General features: G+C 42.4%; 2 long non-coding RNA genes across 2 annotated transcripts in view; both read left to right on the forward strand.

Annotated features, from left to right (window-relative positions):
• LOC113622810 (uncharacterized) overlaps positions 1–6,552 on the forward strand; it is a 53,820-nt gene extending 47,268 nt beyond the window's left edge. The window contains exon 11 of the long non-coding RNA XR_003433667.1: positions 180–6,552. This is a non-coding gene — a long non-coding RNA (uncharacterized LOC113622810). The remainder of the gene's footprint in view (positions 1–179) is intronic.
• A 222-nt stretch (positions 6,553–6,774) lies between these two features.
• On the forward strand, positions 6,775–10,242 carry LOC113622811 (uncharacterized). The gene is made up of 3 exons (XR_003433668.1): positions 6,775–8,090; positions 9,220–9,431; positions 9,864–10,242. It is a non-coding gene; the product is annotated as an uncharacterized LOC113622811 (long non-coding RNA).
• The last annotated feature ends 6,974 nt before the right edge of the window (positions 10,243–17,216 follow it).

The raw sequence follows: 17,216 nt of genomic DNA on the forward strand, positions 1-17,216 counted from the left end.
TGTGGGCTCTTCATCAGTCACGTGTGTCAACCACACAGGCACATTTAAGTGCTGCCTTCCCTCTTGTAGTAATTGTTATTATGTAAACAATCTAATCTGAGTGCTAATACATGTAATTTCACTGAACTGACAGTAATGAATCTTGAGTGTGCTGTTCCACAGACTTGCTTCTTTCCCAGGTGAGGGGTGGCAGTGATGAGCATCCCTTCTGTGGCCACACAGAGTCCACGGCTTTTCAAGGTCTTCAGAGGAGCACTTCAGTTTTCAGGTCAACACCCCTTTTCTTCATCAACTTTGAGTGAAAATCGTAATAAAACACACAACGGGTTGTAATGGAGAAGCAGCATACTGTAATTTGAGAGAAGAATTACAGATTTTTAGAATAATATTTGATGGTGCTTTGGAATATTTTTATGGTTGAACACTTATGTCCTGGGAGCAGGACTCTGTGAGCCTACCTACTTTTACCAACTAAGCCACCCAGTTTCACTTCTAGTCTGTGGTCAGTTGTCTTCACGGTCAGTCTCCTGGCTGAGACATATACGCAGAGCTTCTGGTTCCAACCCTCGCATTTTAGAGTTCAGAGAAGCGGAGGCCACAGGTATAGGAGGGACAGAGCTGGTCCCAGAACGTGCCTCATCCTTCTCATTGCAGTGCCACTTCTTCCAGGCCGTGCACCACCTTTACAGGCTGCAGGACACCAGAGGACCAGGGACCAATTGTTAGGAGAGAGGCCAGGGGACAGTTAAAAGTGATATTACTATGTGGCGTTCACAGCTGCGAGGAGTGATGGCAGCCAGATGTATTCATTCGATCCATTCGGTGATTATTCATCCAGTAACTTTCTATGTGCTGGGGACTGGTTTAGGCACTTGGGAAACAGAAATGAACAAAATTGCAGAATTCCTCATCCTCATGGAGGCCACATTGTAGCAAAAGGAAAAGGAAGGGCACAGTCCTGACTGTGGCCCAGTCCTGTCCTCAACAATGTACATATGTTAACTCATTGAATCCTCACAATGGCCCTTTGAGGTAGGTAGGATTGTTTTTTTGTTTGTTTTTTTTTTTGGTAGGATTGTTAATCACATGTTGCAGGTAAAGAAACTAAGGAACATGGAATAAAAATTAAGAAACTTGCTCAAGGTCATGCAGCGAGTAAATAACCAGCCTAGGATCCAGCGCTAGCTATTTGGCTGTGAATTCCTGCTCTGAACCACTGCACTTGACTGCCTGATTCATGAGTGAGGTTAGAGCCGTGGTCTTCTTTCTTTTCTTTCTTTTTTTCTTTTTTCCTGTAAGCAGCGAAAGCCTCCCTCTTTTTAGAAATGAACTTCCATGTGGAGGACCAAAAAATAAAATAATAAAAGTGGCCCTGTTCTGGATGAAGAGAATGGAGAGGGTGGGGAATTCACATTGTTCTCGCCGGATGGCAGGAGCTGATCAGTAGATGCCTGCTTCCAGAGAGCCTCTGCTCCTCCTTGGTTCCCACCCTGTTAGACCTGGCACCCTGCACCAAGGCTTTAGAAAGAGCTGGAGTGGATGTACGGAAAATGGGACAACAGACACGTCTGGGTCAGCCCTGGGAGGTTAGAGGCGTTGTAGTAGTGGTGCCAGCAGAATAACTCAGGAATTTTCAGTCTATACCCCGACAGTGTGTGTTCGGGGGACTCTCTCCCATCCTTTGAGAATAACTGATGCTGTGGTGCTCTTCTGTGACTGATGGCAGAGGGTCTTATAAGGGGGAGAGTGGGAGGTTGAAGGTACACTGAAAACCCGGGGATGCTTTTCTGCTTCTCATCATTCCTTCTTTTGCCTCCTGCCTTGACTATCTCTGGCCCTGCGTGATGGAGCCACAGACAGTGCCAGAAAGAGGCCTCACAGCTCTCGGGCTGATGGTGTGTATCCCTTTGAACATCCACTGAGGTCAAGTTTTACAGACTTCTAATGGCTACTGTGGCAGTATCGAGGCAATGGCCTTCTAGTGGCACCGTTATTTCACCATCTCTTAAAAGAGTAGAATAAATATTACCCCTGCTCTTCCCAAGGAACCTGCCCAAAGTTGCCAGATTCAAAGATTCAAAGGGCAGTTCCTGGGGTATTTTGTTTCCGAAAGTCCTGGAACGGAGCAGTTTATAAAGTCATTTTGCTAAGCCTTTCTTTTGCAGCCACTCCCATTCCCAGCCCTCAGTAATCAGCTGGAGGTTTGGAGATCACTTGCCCTGGCCAGCCTGGAGGTAGCTTTTCCCCAGCTACTCCTCCAGGTTCCTTTTCACTGGCCTCTGCTTTGAATTGTTAATTTCCTCTCTGAAGGCACTGTCTGACTTTGTTAGCAGGTCTGACACTGTCTGGCTGCTTGCAAAGAGCAACTAGTGCCAATAAGGTGCCAGCACTCTTCTAGGCATGGGAGACATAAAGGGGAAAAAATCCTTTTTCTAACCTCAAGGTGCTCACAGTTTAGTGGGGAGACAGCCAGGTAAACACGAAATCACACCGTGGTGTGATATCGTATTGTAATTGTCAAAGGAAGGCTGTAGTGGGAACGGGACAGAAGGATGCCTCATGTGCTTGGGAGAATCAGGGAAGCCTTTCCGAGTGAGGCAACCTAGAGCTGAGACTTGGAAGGAAAGGAAGAACTTCAGGGATATGTACATCAAGTTGGAAGAAAACCACTGCCACGGGCTTTGTGGCATCACGCCACATGCCATATCTAAGGCACTGACTGGGCTGTGTTACCAAAAGAGAGAGGCACTGGGTTCCTATTCCTACTTCTCTATAATCAGGACAAATCAGAAGTCTTAGTTTAGAAGTTGATCATTGCTTCCTTTGAATTCTCGCCAGAACCTCCTTGAGAACCGGTGCTTTTTAAAATTTCACTTTCCCCTTTCCCATCCCATCTCACCCCCAGGAACAAATGTAATGACTTTGCCAATTAGCACTAAATAATGGGAGCTGAGTTGAACAATGAAAGAATAAAATGGGAAATAAAAAATGGAAATTAGCCAGCCAGATTGGGGAGAGCCTTCAATATCAGGCTAAGGCATGTGGGCTTTACTTGGTAGCAGAAGCAAGAATCTGATGAGACAAGTAGTAGTAGTGGAGACAAGTTGGAGCTAGAGCTAAGGTTTAGGCCGTCTTCAGTAGGCTGCAAAACATTAGCTGAAAGCAGCCAGATGGTAAAAACTTCTCAGTGAAGAGAGAACCCGAAAAGAAAAGAAACGAGAGCTGCACATGTAATCTTGAAGACACAACAGTTAGAGAGCAGACCCAGAAAAACCTGTCTTAAAGCATTGGCTTCCACGTATGCGGATATTAATAGCACCACCCAGTCTGTCTGCTTCTAGGAGTCATTGAAATAATGCAAGAAAAGTGCTTAACACATTGCCTGGTGCAGAGCACTTAATAAATATTACTCTTCATTATTATTATAGAAGAGTGATTTTTTTTGTTTTTTGCATTGAGATAAGGTCAACTGATGTACAAATACTAATTGTTAATATATGCATTGATGATTTGTTGCCCGGTAACTATGATTTTTGAAGTGACAAACTCATTTCAGTGTTTGCCTTTTAATTAAAATGGGTACTTCGGCATTTTAAAATTCATTTTTGAAGGAACCCCCTACTGAGCTGCAGCATCTCAGGCACAGCAGGGGTATACTACCATTTTTAAAAAGCCAGCTAACAATTAATGTCATAATTTTATATTTATCCTGCTAATTACGGCAAAGACAAATCCCAGTTTGTCCACGACTGTGCAAACAAACAAAGAAGGCTTAGCACCATGAGGCAAGTTACTTGCAAATTTGCATATTAATTACTGTTTACCACCTCTGCTCCTGTGGCTGATTACTTCTAACAAAGAGCAGACGTATACAGTGGCTTGGATCGTCTGAGACAACCTGAAATGCAGCCCGCCACTCTCTGAGCGGGCTAGAAGGCTGCTGTGCTTACTAGTGGTGACATGACCAGAAGGGAACAGTCCACACTCCTGGCTCAAGGGATCTTTATGTGAAGAGCCATTAAGGTTTCTGAGATGCATTTTATAAAGCATAACAGACAACAAAAGTGATCCTACAGATTCTCACTCAAATAAGACCATCTTTGCTTTAATGTACTTTGGAGCAGTATTATTCTTGATGTGTGCTATACAGTGTGAAAGATAATATCTATTTTTCTGTGTGTGCTTTGAAAGGTTACTCGTCCATTATGATTAAACCCTGGGTACAGCACCCTGGAGTAAAAGATTTCCTTAGACTCATGAATCTACTTTCTTTCCTCAGTTTTGGCGCCAGTTGCCAGGAGGACAGGGTGCTCTGGGTGGAGACACCCAAAATCCAGTCCTGTTTTCTCCTGATGGTGTTGAATGGATTGGGACAGTCTTATGCCTGTCTAACCCGGGAAGGGACGTTTAGTGTGTATTGGAGAATTTTAACTTGGCTGTAATTGGAGACAAAAACCACATAAGTTGATTTAAAGACACTAAGCCTGAAAGAAATTCTTTGTGCTCACAATTCGGAATAAGCAAAAGCAGCCTCCTCTTGAGACAAAGTCCTGTCCAACAAAACCCCTGATGGAGGCAAGAGAAAAATCAATGGAAAAATTTTAATGCTGACATAAGCATAATATATTATGCATGATAATCTTCAGACTATGAAATCCACTTACGGGCAAACATTTGAAAAAGCAGGGGCTGCTTTACAAGGTGACTTCAGCTTCCTGTAGTTGTGTGAAAAATGTTCAAAGTGTAAGAACAGGACAACTCCTGTCTGTTTTTAGTCTCTGAAAGAAGAAAACAAATACTTGTATTGGTAATGGCTCAATAGCCACTCCTTAGGAAAGTCACAGTAATATTACAGTAATAATAACAGTAATAATAGCTAACAGCTATCAAGTGCTTACGCTGTTCCAGGCGCTTAATATGCATGATCTCACTTAATCCTCAAAATGAAGAGGGTTGAATTTTTCATCCCCCTGAAAATAGCTGGAGACTGAAGCTCAGAGTGATTAAGAAACTTGCCCCAAATCACAAAAGTAGAAAGTGGAAGAGCTGGGATTTGAACCCAGGCAGACTGACTCTACAGGCCACCATGCTATGCTGCTTCTCATTTTATATATTAGGAAGCTGTAGTTTATTTTCCTAATGCCCCAGGTTTTGTTGTTAAGTTGGAATTCTATTCCAGTTTTCTGAGCTCCAAAACTCATTATCTTTACATTCCTCCATGCTACCTTCCCTAATTAAAACAAAGCATTAGATTTGAAATATCCTAATATATTAGAGCAGAGGTCAGTGAACTAACTGACCAAATCTGCCCACTGCCTGATTTTGTAAATAAAGTTTTATTGGAATGCAGCCATGCCCACTTGTCTAAGTGTTATCTGTGGCTGCTTTTGTGTTACAGTTGAGTCATTGTGATAGTCAGTGTAAGGTCCACAGCCTAAAATATTTCCTGTCTGGCTGTTCACAGAAAAAGTTTGTTGACTCATGACTTATACAAAACATTTCTTTTCTTTTTCCTAACTAACCTGTGGCCCAAGTCTTCAGCAGCAGCAGCTTTGAGCAAGAGAATAGGTGAAGTGATGACTAGCCTGGCTAACTGTGCTTATTTTAAATCTGAGAGTGTCTGGGGCCTCTGGGGACAAGCGAGCACAAGGACAGAGGCTTGTTATTAGTCTTTGCTGTTTTCTCTCTACCTGTCCCAGAATCCCAAGAAAAACTATTCCCTCCTGTATCCCCAGCACCTTCAGCACTGCCAGAGATATAGTGGATACACAGTAGATAATTGTTGAATTAATAGTCAGAAATATCTTGCAATAGACCGTGAATTCTGTCTCCAGTCAGTCTCCAGGATGGAGTTCAAGCGCCTTAGCCTGACAGTTGCGATCCTGTCCCCTCCCCCTACGTATCATAACTCATTTGCCTATGCAACACTTTCTATTTTTTCAAGACTTAACTCCTGACCATTTGACCACTCAGGAAGGTCAGGTTTGCTAGGTGGGCCAGATCACAGCTGGCTTTGGAAGAGGACTGAGGTGTTCAAAACGATGCTTATGATATGCAAAAGAACCTGTAGGGGGCAGAGACTAGAGGCTAAGGGATCAATTAGGAATCTATTTGAGGTGATAATTGTGTAGACAAGGGCAATGAGAATAGAGAGGAAGGGACAAATCGGAGAGACATTTGAAAGGAAGCATCTTCAGGAATTTGATGACTTAGTGATCTGGGGGATGAAGAGGGAAGTGTAACAGAATAAGAATTTTAGTGTTAGGACTAGTAGATTTTGTTGTCATTGACAAAAATAGATACTCTCGGAAGAGAAGCAGGGTAAAGGGAGCGAGACAAAGTGTATCTGGAATTAAGACTGGGATTATCCTTCTGATGATACCTGTGTGGAATAGGATATGTGGCATTAGTGCCACTTTCGAGGTGAGGCCTAGAGATTTTGACCCAGTAAGAATTGACAAACACAACATTGTAAATCAACTATACTCCAATAAAAACTTCAAAAATAATAATAATAAAAAGAATGGACAGGGCTTCCCTGGTGGCGCAGTGGTTGAGAGTCCGCCTGCTGATGCAGGGGACACGGGTTCGTGCCCCGGTCCGGGAAGATCCCACATGCTGCGGAGTGGCTGGGCCCGTGAGCCATGGCCACTGAGCCTGCACGTCCGGAGCCTGTGCTCCGCAACGGGAGAGGCCACAACAGTGAGAGGCCTGCGTACCGCAAAAAAAAAAAAAAAAAAAAAGAATGGACAAACTGACTCATTGATTCATTCACTCAACAAATATTTGAGCAGGCATAGTGTGCCAGGCACAGTTCTAGGCCCTTGGGATATATCAGTGAACAAAACAAAGATCCCTGCTTTTATGGAACATGCATTCTAGCAAGAGACAGGCAATAAATAATGAACATAATAAATAAGTATATAGTGTAATAACGTGTTAAGTGCTATGGAAAAAAGACAAGGTAAGGCAGGGCAAGGTGGCTGGAGGCTCTGGGGGCAGGTGAAGGCCTTTGCAATTTCCCAGATAACATCTAGAGCTCCTTTTCTCTGATCAGTGGTTTGTTATTCATTTTCTGACCAAACTGTCAGAAGAAAAAATTGTAGGGCATTGGCTACTGTGTGATATTTTAATAAAGATACTCTGTATGCCACATCTGGTGGCAATTAAAAAAAGGGAAACTTCTCATGGTTCCCATTTCCTGAATGAGTAGCACTGCAATGAAATTTCGATGAGTTGAGGCTGATAATTTTCAGCAATTTAAATGTCGTTGCCTTTCCTAGAAGGAAGAGCTTTGTTTGTAAACAGCTGGGTCAAAAGAAAACGTAACCTCATTATTCACATTCTTCTGATAGGCTCCCAGTCAGAACATATGGGGCAGAAGGGATATACAGGGGCCTGAAACATAATCACCTAGCTTTGGGGTTTTGTTCTTTGTGACGATGGGGGAAAGGTAAAGAGCTAATTTCATTCTTTCTTAGAAGACAAGTTGGACGGGATGACAAACTTTTTGTAAAGACCGAGAATTCAAGCAATTACCTAGTGATGCATAGCAACATATCTGCATGCTTGCCTTCTTGGATTATTGAGGGTCAAAGTCCCCGCTTGGGTCACACGCTAAACAGCTCTCAGTTTTCTGTGTTTCTTCAACAGGATATGATATGCCAAAGATCCACTTTAATTTCTACTGCCTTCCATTGCCAAGATGCTTATTTGGGGTCCTCAGAGGAGAGGGGATATTTAAAAAGGAAGGAGGGAGGAAAGAGAGGGTGATGTGGTTTGGACAGTGTCAGGAGACACAGTTGGTCCAGATTAAGAGAGTGGTATGCGTTGTAATTCTAAAATGACCTCAGCTCTATTGAAAATAGAGAAACTTAATTCTTTGATGTGGAAATGAGCTAAAAGGGGAAGGAAAAGGTATACTTGTAAGCTCTGGGCTTTTTTTTTCTGTGTTGCTTTTCCTAAGCCAGTGAAATCCTCCAGGTGCAAAGGGCAGCCTGATGCTTGAAGGGACACCGGTCATGCAGCAGCCCCAGATTTCCCTCCCTTTGTAGTTGACTGAAGCAGCTGCAGCCACAGCAGTTGGCAAGGTAAGATCCTGGCTTCCTGGAAAAATCCTGAGAAGAACCCAGCGTCAGTCAGAGTATATTTGGGTCTTTTCCAGGTGCAGGTTAACTAGGAAGAAGGGCTTGAGGTTGGAACAGTTTTTAACATAAAACTTTCTGTGCTCAGAGAAGTGGGCTCACATGCAGCCATCTTTGGAAACGAACCATTTAAAAAAAAAACTTTTATTGAAATATATTTGATTTACAATGTTGTGTTAGTTTCAGGTGTATGTCAAAGTGATTCAATTATATATATATATTCTTTTTTTACATTCTCTTACATTAACAGTTATTACAAGATATTGAGTAGAGTTCCCTGTTCTCTATAGTAGGTCTTTGTGGTTATCTATTTTATATATAGTAGTGTGTATATTTTAATCCCAAACTCCTAATTTATTACCCACCCCCCACCCCGCTCCCCTTTGGTAACCGTAAGTTTGTTTTCTTTGTCTGGGAGTCTATTTCTGTTTTGTAAATAAGTTCATTTTTTTAGATTCCACATATAAGCGATAGCATAGGAAAGGAAACATTTTCAGTTAGAAGAGCCCTCACCAAAGTATGTCTTCAGTGGAAATGCATTTGTTTAATATTACATTAGTGATTTCTACCCCTTGTACCTACCCAATTCAACAAGCATTTTATTAAACTCCTAGTACGTTCTTAGGACTCTGTGAGGTGCTACAAACTGTCATGAAGGAGTAAACCTGAATTAATGACAAAAGAAAATGAAACCATTTTTTAAGAATCTTCATAGGAATTCCATTATGGGAAGCAATAAGAAAGCATGGATCCCACATTAGTGATACCTCCTGCCATTCCTTATCCTTATACGCAGCACACACACAAACACACACAGACGTGCTCAGGTAGAAATGCTCTTTGGGTAAAAATACCCATGGCTTTTTACGCAGTGCCAGTTGGCCTGGCTGGGCTACCCCATGGTGTTGTCTCATTGATGAAATGCTGATTAAGTTGCTTTATGCTCCATAATGGACCAGTGGGTCATTCTCTGTTTCTTGTCAACTTCAAACAGGCTGGGCAGTCTGAGTGTGTTTTAACTCTACTGACCCCAAATGCCTTTTGTCTTTATCAGACTTTATTCTTATCTTTTCAGAAATGGAATGGTTCCTCTTTTTCCTGTTTCCTCAATATTTTCCTAAAAGACACAAACTTACAGAAGTTGTTTCTGAAAGTGGAGCTGACTGGAAAAGTACCCAGTTTTGTTTCTAGATATCTATTTGTAGAATTTTCCAAAGTCAGTCTGTCAGAGACAGGGGATTCCATCTCTATCTACCTTGAAAGGCGATTGAATTAAACAAGCATTTGGTGAGTATCTGCTTTGTATCTGGCTTTGTTCTGAGGGAGTTAGAGAGGAAGTAGGATTTGTCCCTGCCCTTGAGGAAGGAAGTAGGATTTGTCCCTGCCCTTGAGGAGTTTAGAGTCAAATTGAATAAGAGGCAACACTAATTAAGCCAAGAATTTACTTATGAGTTTTTGAATTCACATTCTTGGCTTCAGTGTTTCTATGTATAATGGCCAAAAGGTTCCAGTACTTTTAATCTATGTATCATAGTAGATTTAGTTGTCCATGAAAAAAGGCCTCTCTAACCCAAATGAAGGAAACTCAGTCTAGACGTTGGGGATACTTTAACTAATTTTCAAGCTAATTTGGCTTAATTAGTTCTTTTCCTAATAGTACTTTGTTCCAGACTCTATGACTTTGAACATTAAGCACTCACCCAGCCACTTTCCCTGCAGAGGTAAAGCTGCATCAGGCATGAATCCAGTTCTCAAGGAGCTCACTGCCAAGCTCAGCAGGTGAGACAGAGCACGAGGGGAAAAGGCATTGGTGCACAAGAACAAGAACCACGGGACCAGTAACTGGGGTCTTGTCCTGAGAGGCTGTGAGAATCACTCCACTGCTTTTTCTTCAGGGTAACTTCATCTCCCCACATCATGATTTACTGTAAGGATTGTGGGAAATGCTTTGCCCCCTTTGGATGAAAGGTGTATTATATAAGGTCTGTAAAAGGTTTTTGGATACGTTTAGGAAAAAATAAGTGATAACAATGATAGTAATATCTAGCATTTATTGAATGCTTATTATATGCCTGGCATTAAACTAAAGATGGGAATATGGCTTTAATCTGTAACTCTATTTTATATCCGTTGAGCCCCAAATTATCAAAATATTTATTTCTAAATGTGCCCTGTTCATAATCTGTTTTTAATTGTTAACCTGGGTGATGGTTTCATGGGAATTCATCATACCATTCTCTCTACTTTTGTGTTTTGAAATTTTCCATAATCAGAGGCCACGCAAAAAAAAGGAAGGGGCCAAATAAACTTCATTAACCTAAATAATACCTCAGATAAACGATGAAGGTGAAGAAAGAAGGAAGAACACCGTTCTTCAGCATTTATAATGTACCAGATCCTTCATATACTGTCTGTGACTTAACTGTGATCCCATTTTACAAGTAGGGCAACTGAGGCTCAGAGAGATTAAAAGACTTCTTTAAGGAGTTGAACGCTGGCCAAAGCTTATGTATGCTCTTTCCAATGCACCATATTGCTCTGTGGGTCCATATAGTTTCTAAGGGCAGGATCCCTGTGTTTCATCTTGGCAGCCTCAAGTGCCAGTGGGTGAAATCACAGTTCAAAACCAGATAAAATGTTTTGAAAACAATATGACATGTATGCTTTAGGAAAAATTTCGAAGCAATATATGAAAACTGGCAAAGCAATGGTTAATGATAATTTATATCTGAGAGGAACGTCCTTAAATGTCCATTCTGTGTGTGGGAGGGCGCAAGCACGTATAACATTGGGGACTTTGGGGTAACCAACATTTATTTCCAGACATTTCACAACCTCCCTTTAAGGTTAGGTATAAGGCCCATCTCCCAGATGAGTAAAACGAGGCTGAGAGAGGTCCAAGTTGGCAACACCAGCGTATGGTGGTGCAGCCGTGGAGTGGGGCGCAGCTGGAGTTCAAATCCAGCCTGGCCTGACTCTCAGTGTACATCCTCTCACCACAACAGTGAGTGCTATGTTAGAATCGGATTCTTTCTTCTGTGGAAACAGCATGTATTAAAGGTTAGAGGGGGTCAACCAAATTCCTCCATGGGGCCTGGGAGGGGGAAGAGTTGGGTGTGACAAGATGGCAGCGTTTCTTTATCACGAGGCAAAACTCCCCCCCACTCTGTTTGGATTTAGTCTGCACGGACCAAACTGAACAGAAGCGAATTGTCCCATCTGTTGTCAAAACCATCCTCCCTGACTTCAAAGAGTCCCGGCCCCGGAGGGAGAGACCCCCGGGGCGCAGAGGGAGATGGAAGCGGAGCCCCTCGGCCTCCTGTCAGCCGCTTCAGTCTCTGGGGGCTGGAGCCGCTGCCTGTCATCCCAGCTGACTTCTCTTTGAATCTGCGGCTCTTCACCACCCCCTGCCTTCCCCTCCGCTCAAACAGACCCAAGGCCCGATTTCTGTTTGAAGTGGACGTGCTACTCTTCACACTGCGGGCGCTGCCGCGGAGGTGCAGCGGCATTAGAGGAAGCGGCTCCCTGTGGGGCGAGGCCACCTAAGCCTCAGGCGGCAGCCTGCGCTTTCAGGCGCTCTCGGGGCGATAATGGCATTCTAGACTTTTCCACAGGGGTCCTGAGGCCCCCGAGGGATCTTAATTAAAGTGGCTTTGTGGGTCTTGGAGGCAAACATCGGCCCAGAACTCAGGGTGGGAGCTCGTTATAAGTTCTGGTTCCGTTTTTCCCTGGCCTCAGAGAGTCTAGGTTCATAGGAGCAAAGGAAATGAAAGAACTGGACCTACTGTCTAAATCCTAAAGCAGAAACCTCTGCTTTCACCTGAATAACCAGAGCTCTCCAGCAAAGCATCACCTGGTCATTTCCCTTTGCTGGTGTAGAAATGATGATCGGGAAACCACACTGGAAATCGCTCAAAGTACCATGCACTGGAGCGAAGCTTTCTCCTTTCTGAGATTATTCTGAGGAAAAGGTAATAAACAGATCTGTAAGGAAATTAGTTATCTTAAAGTTTACTTACATATATTAGTTACTACCTTTTAATGAATGATATTTAGATGAAAATTTTGTTATTTTGCTATAGATCAAGTATCTCCCTATAGACGTTTCAAATGTAGCTCTAAGGAGAGTAAATATTTTTTAAAAAGATGAAAAGTTAAATATAAGATTCCCTTCTCTGTAAAAAACTTTTATAAAGGTCAATAATTTTGAGGGGTGTGTGTGATTTCACTTGAGTATTACTTTTTGGATAGAATCATAGACTATATCTGCTTTGAAAATATTATTTTAAAAAAGAAAAATGAAGTGTGGGTGCCGTTTTTTAATACAATATCAATAATTTACTTGTTAAGATGACACAATTAGACGGATTAAAAGAAATATTAGTCTCCAAGGATAATTTATATTGATGCCTTTCTCTCTGTTCTTAAAATATGAAATTATTTACACATCCCACTATATTATTTTGCAAATTGTGGTAGTTTCACAATTTGGAAATATATATATATATATATATATATATATATATATATATATATCTCACAGATGTGTGTAATTAATTAGTGTCAGTTTACCTCCTAGACCTTAAGCTCCATGAAGGCAGGGACTATGTCTGATTTGTTTACCATTTTGTCCCCAGCACCAGACATGTATTAGGTGCTCAAATATCTGTTGAATACATGAATAATCACTCAAAGAGGTGCAACGTAATGATGATGGTGTATATTTGATTTTATCTTATAAGAATGCCTGCTTTAAATTTTTTTCTCTTAATTAAGAGACTCAGGTTATACACTTGGACTTTGTGATTTTAAGAAATCACTAACGCTTATCTACAAAAAAATATGACAGAAAATGTTCTTTGGATTGTCAAATCAGATGTGCAATGGTTTGCCAGTTCATGGGATTGAAACTTTCAAATAATTGGTGACTGGTCCCAATAAATCAGAGTAAGGGCAAAGTCCACTGAATATAATTGTTTAAAGAGGCCGCTTGTAATTGAAACACTTTTCAATTTTGCCTAGGGATGAAGTAGTCTTATTTCATGGTGGTGTTACCAGAGCAAGTAGTTCTAGGGTATTTGCACGGTTGCTATGCTGCGCTTTCCATCTGTAAAGATAACCAGCTGAAACGGCAGCGCTAAGGGACTGAAGTCCAAAGCTGGTGGAGACATCAGTGATTGAGAGTGTGGGCAGCGCCAGGCACTGCCAGACAGATGTGCTGGGAATCCACCCCCAAACTTCATGGAATCACCTTGCGTTCGCTCCTTCAGCAGAAATCTGGTGCCGGGGAACTTCTTTCACAGTGCTAAAAAAGAGCTAAAAGATAACCTTTTCTTCCAGGAATAAGGATGCCTCTGGTTGTGCACGAGTCAGTGAGGGTGGAAGAAGCTGTTTCATAGCCTTGCAGACAAGACCAGCATTGTCAAAAGTTTGCTGTTTCCGCTGCCATTCCCTGATTCCCCTCTGCCCTCAAAAGATTTGTAAAGTGGTCAGGGCCATGATGTTGCCCAGTTTCGCTACCAACCTTCTTTTCTCTTGATCTTTTGTTTCAATGTCTGCTTTCTTTCCCCTACGTGCTCACTGAAGCCTGATTGTGGGGTCAGGCTATAATTAGTTTATATATGAAGTTTAATTCACTGTGGCTCTTCTGGCATTAGACTCAGATGGGCTTTGATGTCTGGCTGGAGCTTTGATCCCAGTCCCTCGAATGGTGGTCATCACCCCAACTCAAAGGATTGCCCTTTATTTTTTTCCCTCCTATTCGGAGACAGCTTTTCCCAATTACATCATTTGTGTTTGGCCATAAAAGCTGCAAGGCATCATTTTGTTGCTTTGCTCTATAGCAAAACGTGCAATTGATACTCCTTACTTTGCTTGGCTGCAAAAGAATGTTCACTGCTGGATAAGGGCATTTGTACAGTGGTGCTCAGACTTTGTGAGGTTGCTGTTGGGAGTTGTTCTGCCCAAGGGCAAAGCGTCAGACTGTGTGATCTGAGGGACCCTTTCTGACTCTGCCCAGGAAATATCTTTAAGCATAAGCTACACGACTGTGATATATTCAGTCAAGACTCTTTTTCTTGCTGGCAACTTTATCTTACTCTCCAGATCTTCTGGGCAGCAGATCCACCCCGTCTTTAATGTCACACTTTCTGAGCGTCGATTAGCAGCTTGCCTGAGAAGACAGAGGCCTCCAGGGAAAGCAAAAGAAGTAAGGAGAACTGAGCGATACTACAAAGAAGATGAACTGGCGTTAGAGGAGGAAGAAGCACCAGCACTTGCTTTAAAAAGAAAGTAAAAGAAAAATCAAATCGAGGGGTGGGGGTGGGGGGACACTTCTCTGGTGGCGCAGTGGTTAAGAATCCGCCTGCCAATGTAGGGGACACGGGTTCAATCCCTGGTCCAGGAAGATCCCACATGCCGCGAAGCAACTAAGCCCCTGGGCCACAACTACTGAGCCTGAGCTCTAGAGCCCGCAAGCCACAACTACTGAACCCGCGTGCCACAACTACTGAAGCCTGTGCCCCTAGAGCCCGTGCTCCGCAACAAGAGAAGCCACCGCAATGAGAAGCCCGCGCGCTGCAACGAAGAGTAGCCCCCATTCGCCACAACTAGAGAAAGCCTGTGTGCAGCAATGAAGACCCAATGCAGCCAAAAATAAATTAAAAAATAAAAATTAAAAAAAAAATAGGGGGAAGTGAGATCCTGTCTCTGACAGGAGGGAGCAGTGAACAGTGGGTGATTATCTTAAACTGCGTCCCAAATACCTGCAACCAAAACAAAGAATCAAAGTGGAAAGAAAGCCAGAGGACTAAATTGGAGAGGAGAAAAATTGGCTGTTGGGTTAAGAAGAGAAGAGGGGCAACCCAACCAGGCACACTTAATCTGACGACATTGCGAGTTTTCCTGGAAAAACAATTACAGCATTGAGCTCCTTGCTTCTAACTTCACTTGACAGCCTGAGTTTGTTTTAATTGGCGCGTGAATGAGCAGCATTATTTATTAATGTGTAATGGACACTTTAGAAAGCATGACCTTTTTTCCTATTTGCGACCATTTTATTGGCAGAACCATTTGAATACATTACTTTTAATATTGAAACTTGCTGGGAACACTTTTTCATGGAGATGTACAAGCTGTTAGGGCAAATGGTTGGCTTTGGACTAATGAGCCAGCTCAAAGTGGCATTTGGTGGGTAGGGGGCCTGGGAGGTGGGGAGCTTTGGAGACACAGCGACTTGTCTGCTTTAACAAGATTTATTAGTAGTGTGTAAAAACATGTTTCAGCTTTTTCCCCCCTCAACTATATAAATATAGTTGTCGATGTGTGACATAACACAGGCCACAATAATAGATTCCACCCAGCCAGAAGGAATCTAATTCAGCACTAGAAAGCAAGAAGCTTGCCTAGAAATGAGTAGAATGAGACAATGACAGAGGACATGGGTGAGTGGCATTTGGTAGACAGGATTAGTCATTATTCTTTAGTGCCTTACTAAAATTAGGGAGGAAAATTTCGTTCCTGTATTATCAAGTATGGTGTCTGGCACACAGGAGGCATAAAGCATAGGTGAACTGAATGGAATTAATTTTGTTTGTTGATGAGCACCTAAGCATAATTCCATTTTTAGATCTAATATACAATCTGGTTGATTATGAATCATAGTTGTAGTTACAGTTCCAGTTAGTCTGTGAGGGGCAGCAATGGGGGAGTCAATGGAGGGTGGCAAGAGAACTCTTGTTTTTGTTTTTTGGTACATGTCAACTTGACTCTATTTGTTGCAGAGATTAAATGGGTACTATTAAGTTAGTTGGAAAGTATGTTAATGAAAAAACAATTTACAACCAACCTGCAGTTTCTTGAATGCTTGCAAAGGCATTGTCCTGAGTACAGTAATACTAAGAGGATATTAAAACAACCACTGCCTTCAGGGAACTTTAATAATGTAATTGGAGAGAAGGGATACAGATAAACACCTACGTACATAGATGTAAGTGTACATACCCATATAAGTAACCATACAAATAGCATTTGGTAAGAATCAAATATCCATGCAGTTAACAGGAGTTCAGAGGAGAGAACTGAACTGATCTTGGAGGGAAGAAGGTTGGACTACGCAGAGGGGAGAAATGGAGAATTCTTAGCAGGGCTAAGCAGCTGGGTAAAGGTGTAAGAGTCTGAAATAATGATATAGGATGCACTCCTTCACACAGCACTTTGCCTGAACTTCAGCAAATTGCAACTTGCTGGATTCGATTTCTGAGGCTCTTGGATGTACTGCTGTTTAAAAGAGATATGGTACTTTTCCCTAGACAAGCCAGCTAGTGGCATTTCCAGACCCTTATCCCACTGAAATTCCCTGTGACCAGTGTCCCAAGCAGAGATGGCCATACCACAAATGCTACCGCAGGGGAAAAGTTTATTAGTCACTCTGGAGGAAAAAAAAAGATACAACTCATATAACCTTTACTATCTATGTGCCTGCCACGTTGTAAACACCCCTACTCCCATATATATTATATACTGTATATTATTATAATTCTTACAACAGGCTCCTTCTGTTAGTAGCTCCATTTTACCTTTGAGGAAACTGAGGCACAGAGAGGTGAAGTTACTTGCCTGCACAGCTAGTCTTGGCTGGAAAGGGGATTCAGATTCAGGCAGTCTGGTTTCAGAGTCAGAGTTCTTGTGATCGCAGACTAAATAACAACAATAAAAAACTCAAACAAAAATCAAAGCGCGCAGGCGCGCAGACTCACTAAACCCGGTGCTTGCAAAAGAACTGATGCAATCGCTTGCTATAGAGCGACATCCTCCTGCCTAATTTTATTGATAAATGCCTTCCGTGAAAAGATTAAAACAACAGCAACAAAACTAAGAGTGAAACAGTTTTAGGACAACGTTGCACTGTGCCTTGTAGTGCCTGCCTTTACAACTTGGAGTCCAAAAAGCCAAACCCAAGAAATGGTCTTTGAATACATTCGCTGTACCTTGCTGGGTAAGGTGAAAGAAACCTAAATCAGCCTGAGTGGGTACGAACAGTGGACGGGTGGGGAAAGGGTTAACGTTGTGTGC

Source organism: Aethalodelphis obliquidens, unplaced genomic scaffold (genome assembly GCF_003676395.1).
Source record: "Aethalodelphis obliquidens isolate GAN/ISIS:26980383/991018 unplaced genomic scaffold, ASM367639v1 scaffold10, whole genome shotgun sequence".
NCBI lineage: Eukaryota > Metazoa > Chordata > Mammalia > Artiodactyla > Delphinidae > Aethalodelphis > Aethalodelphis obliquidens.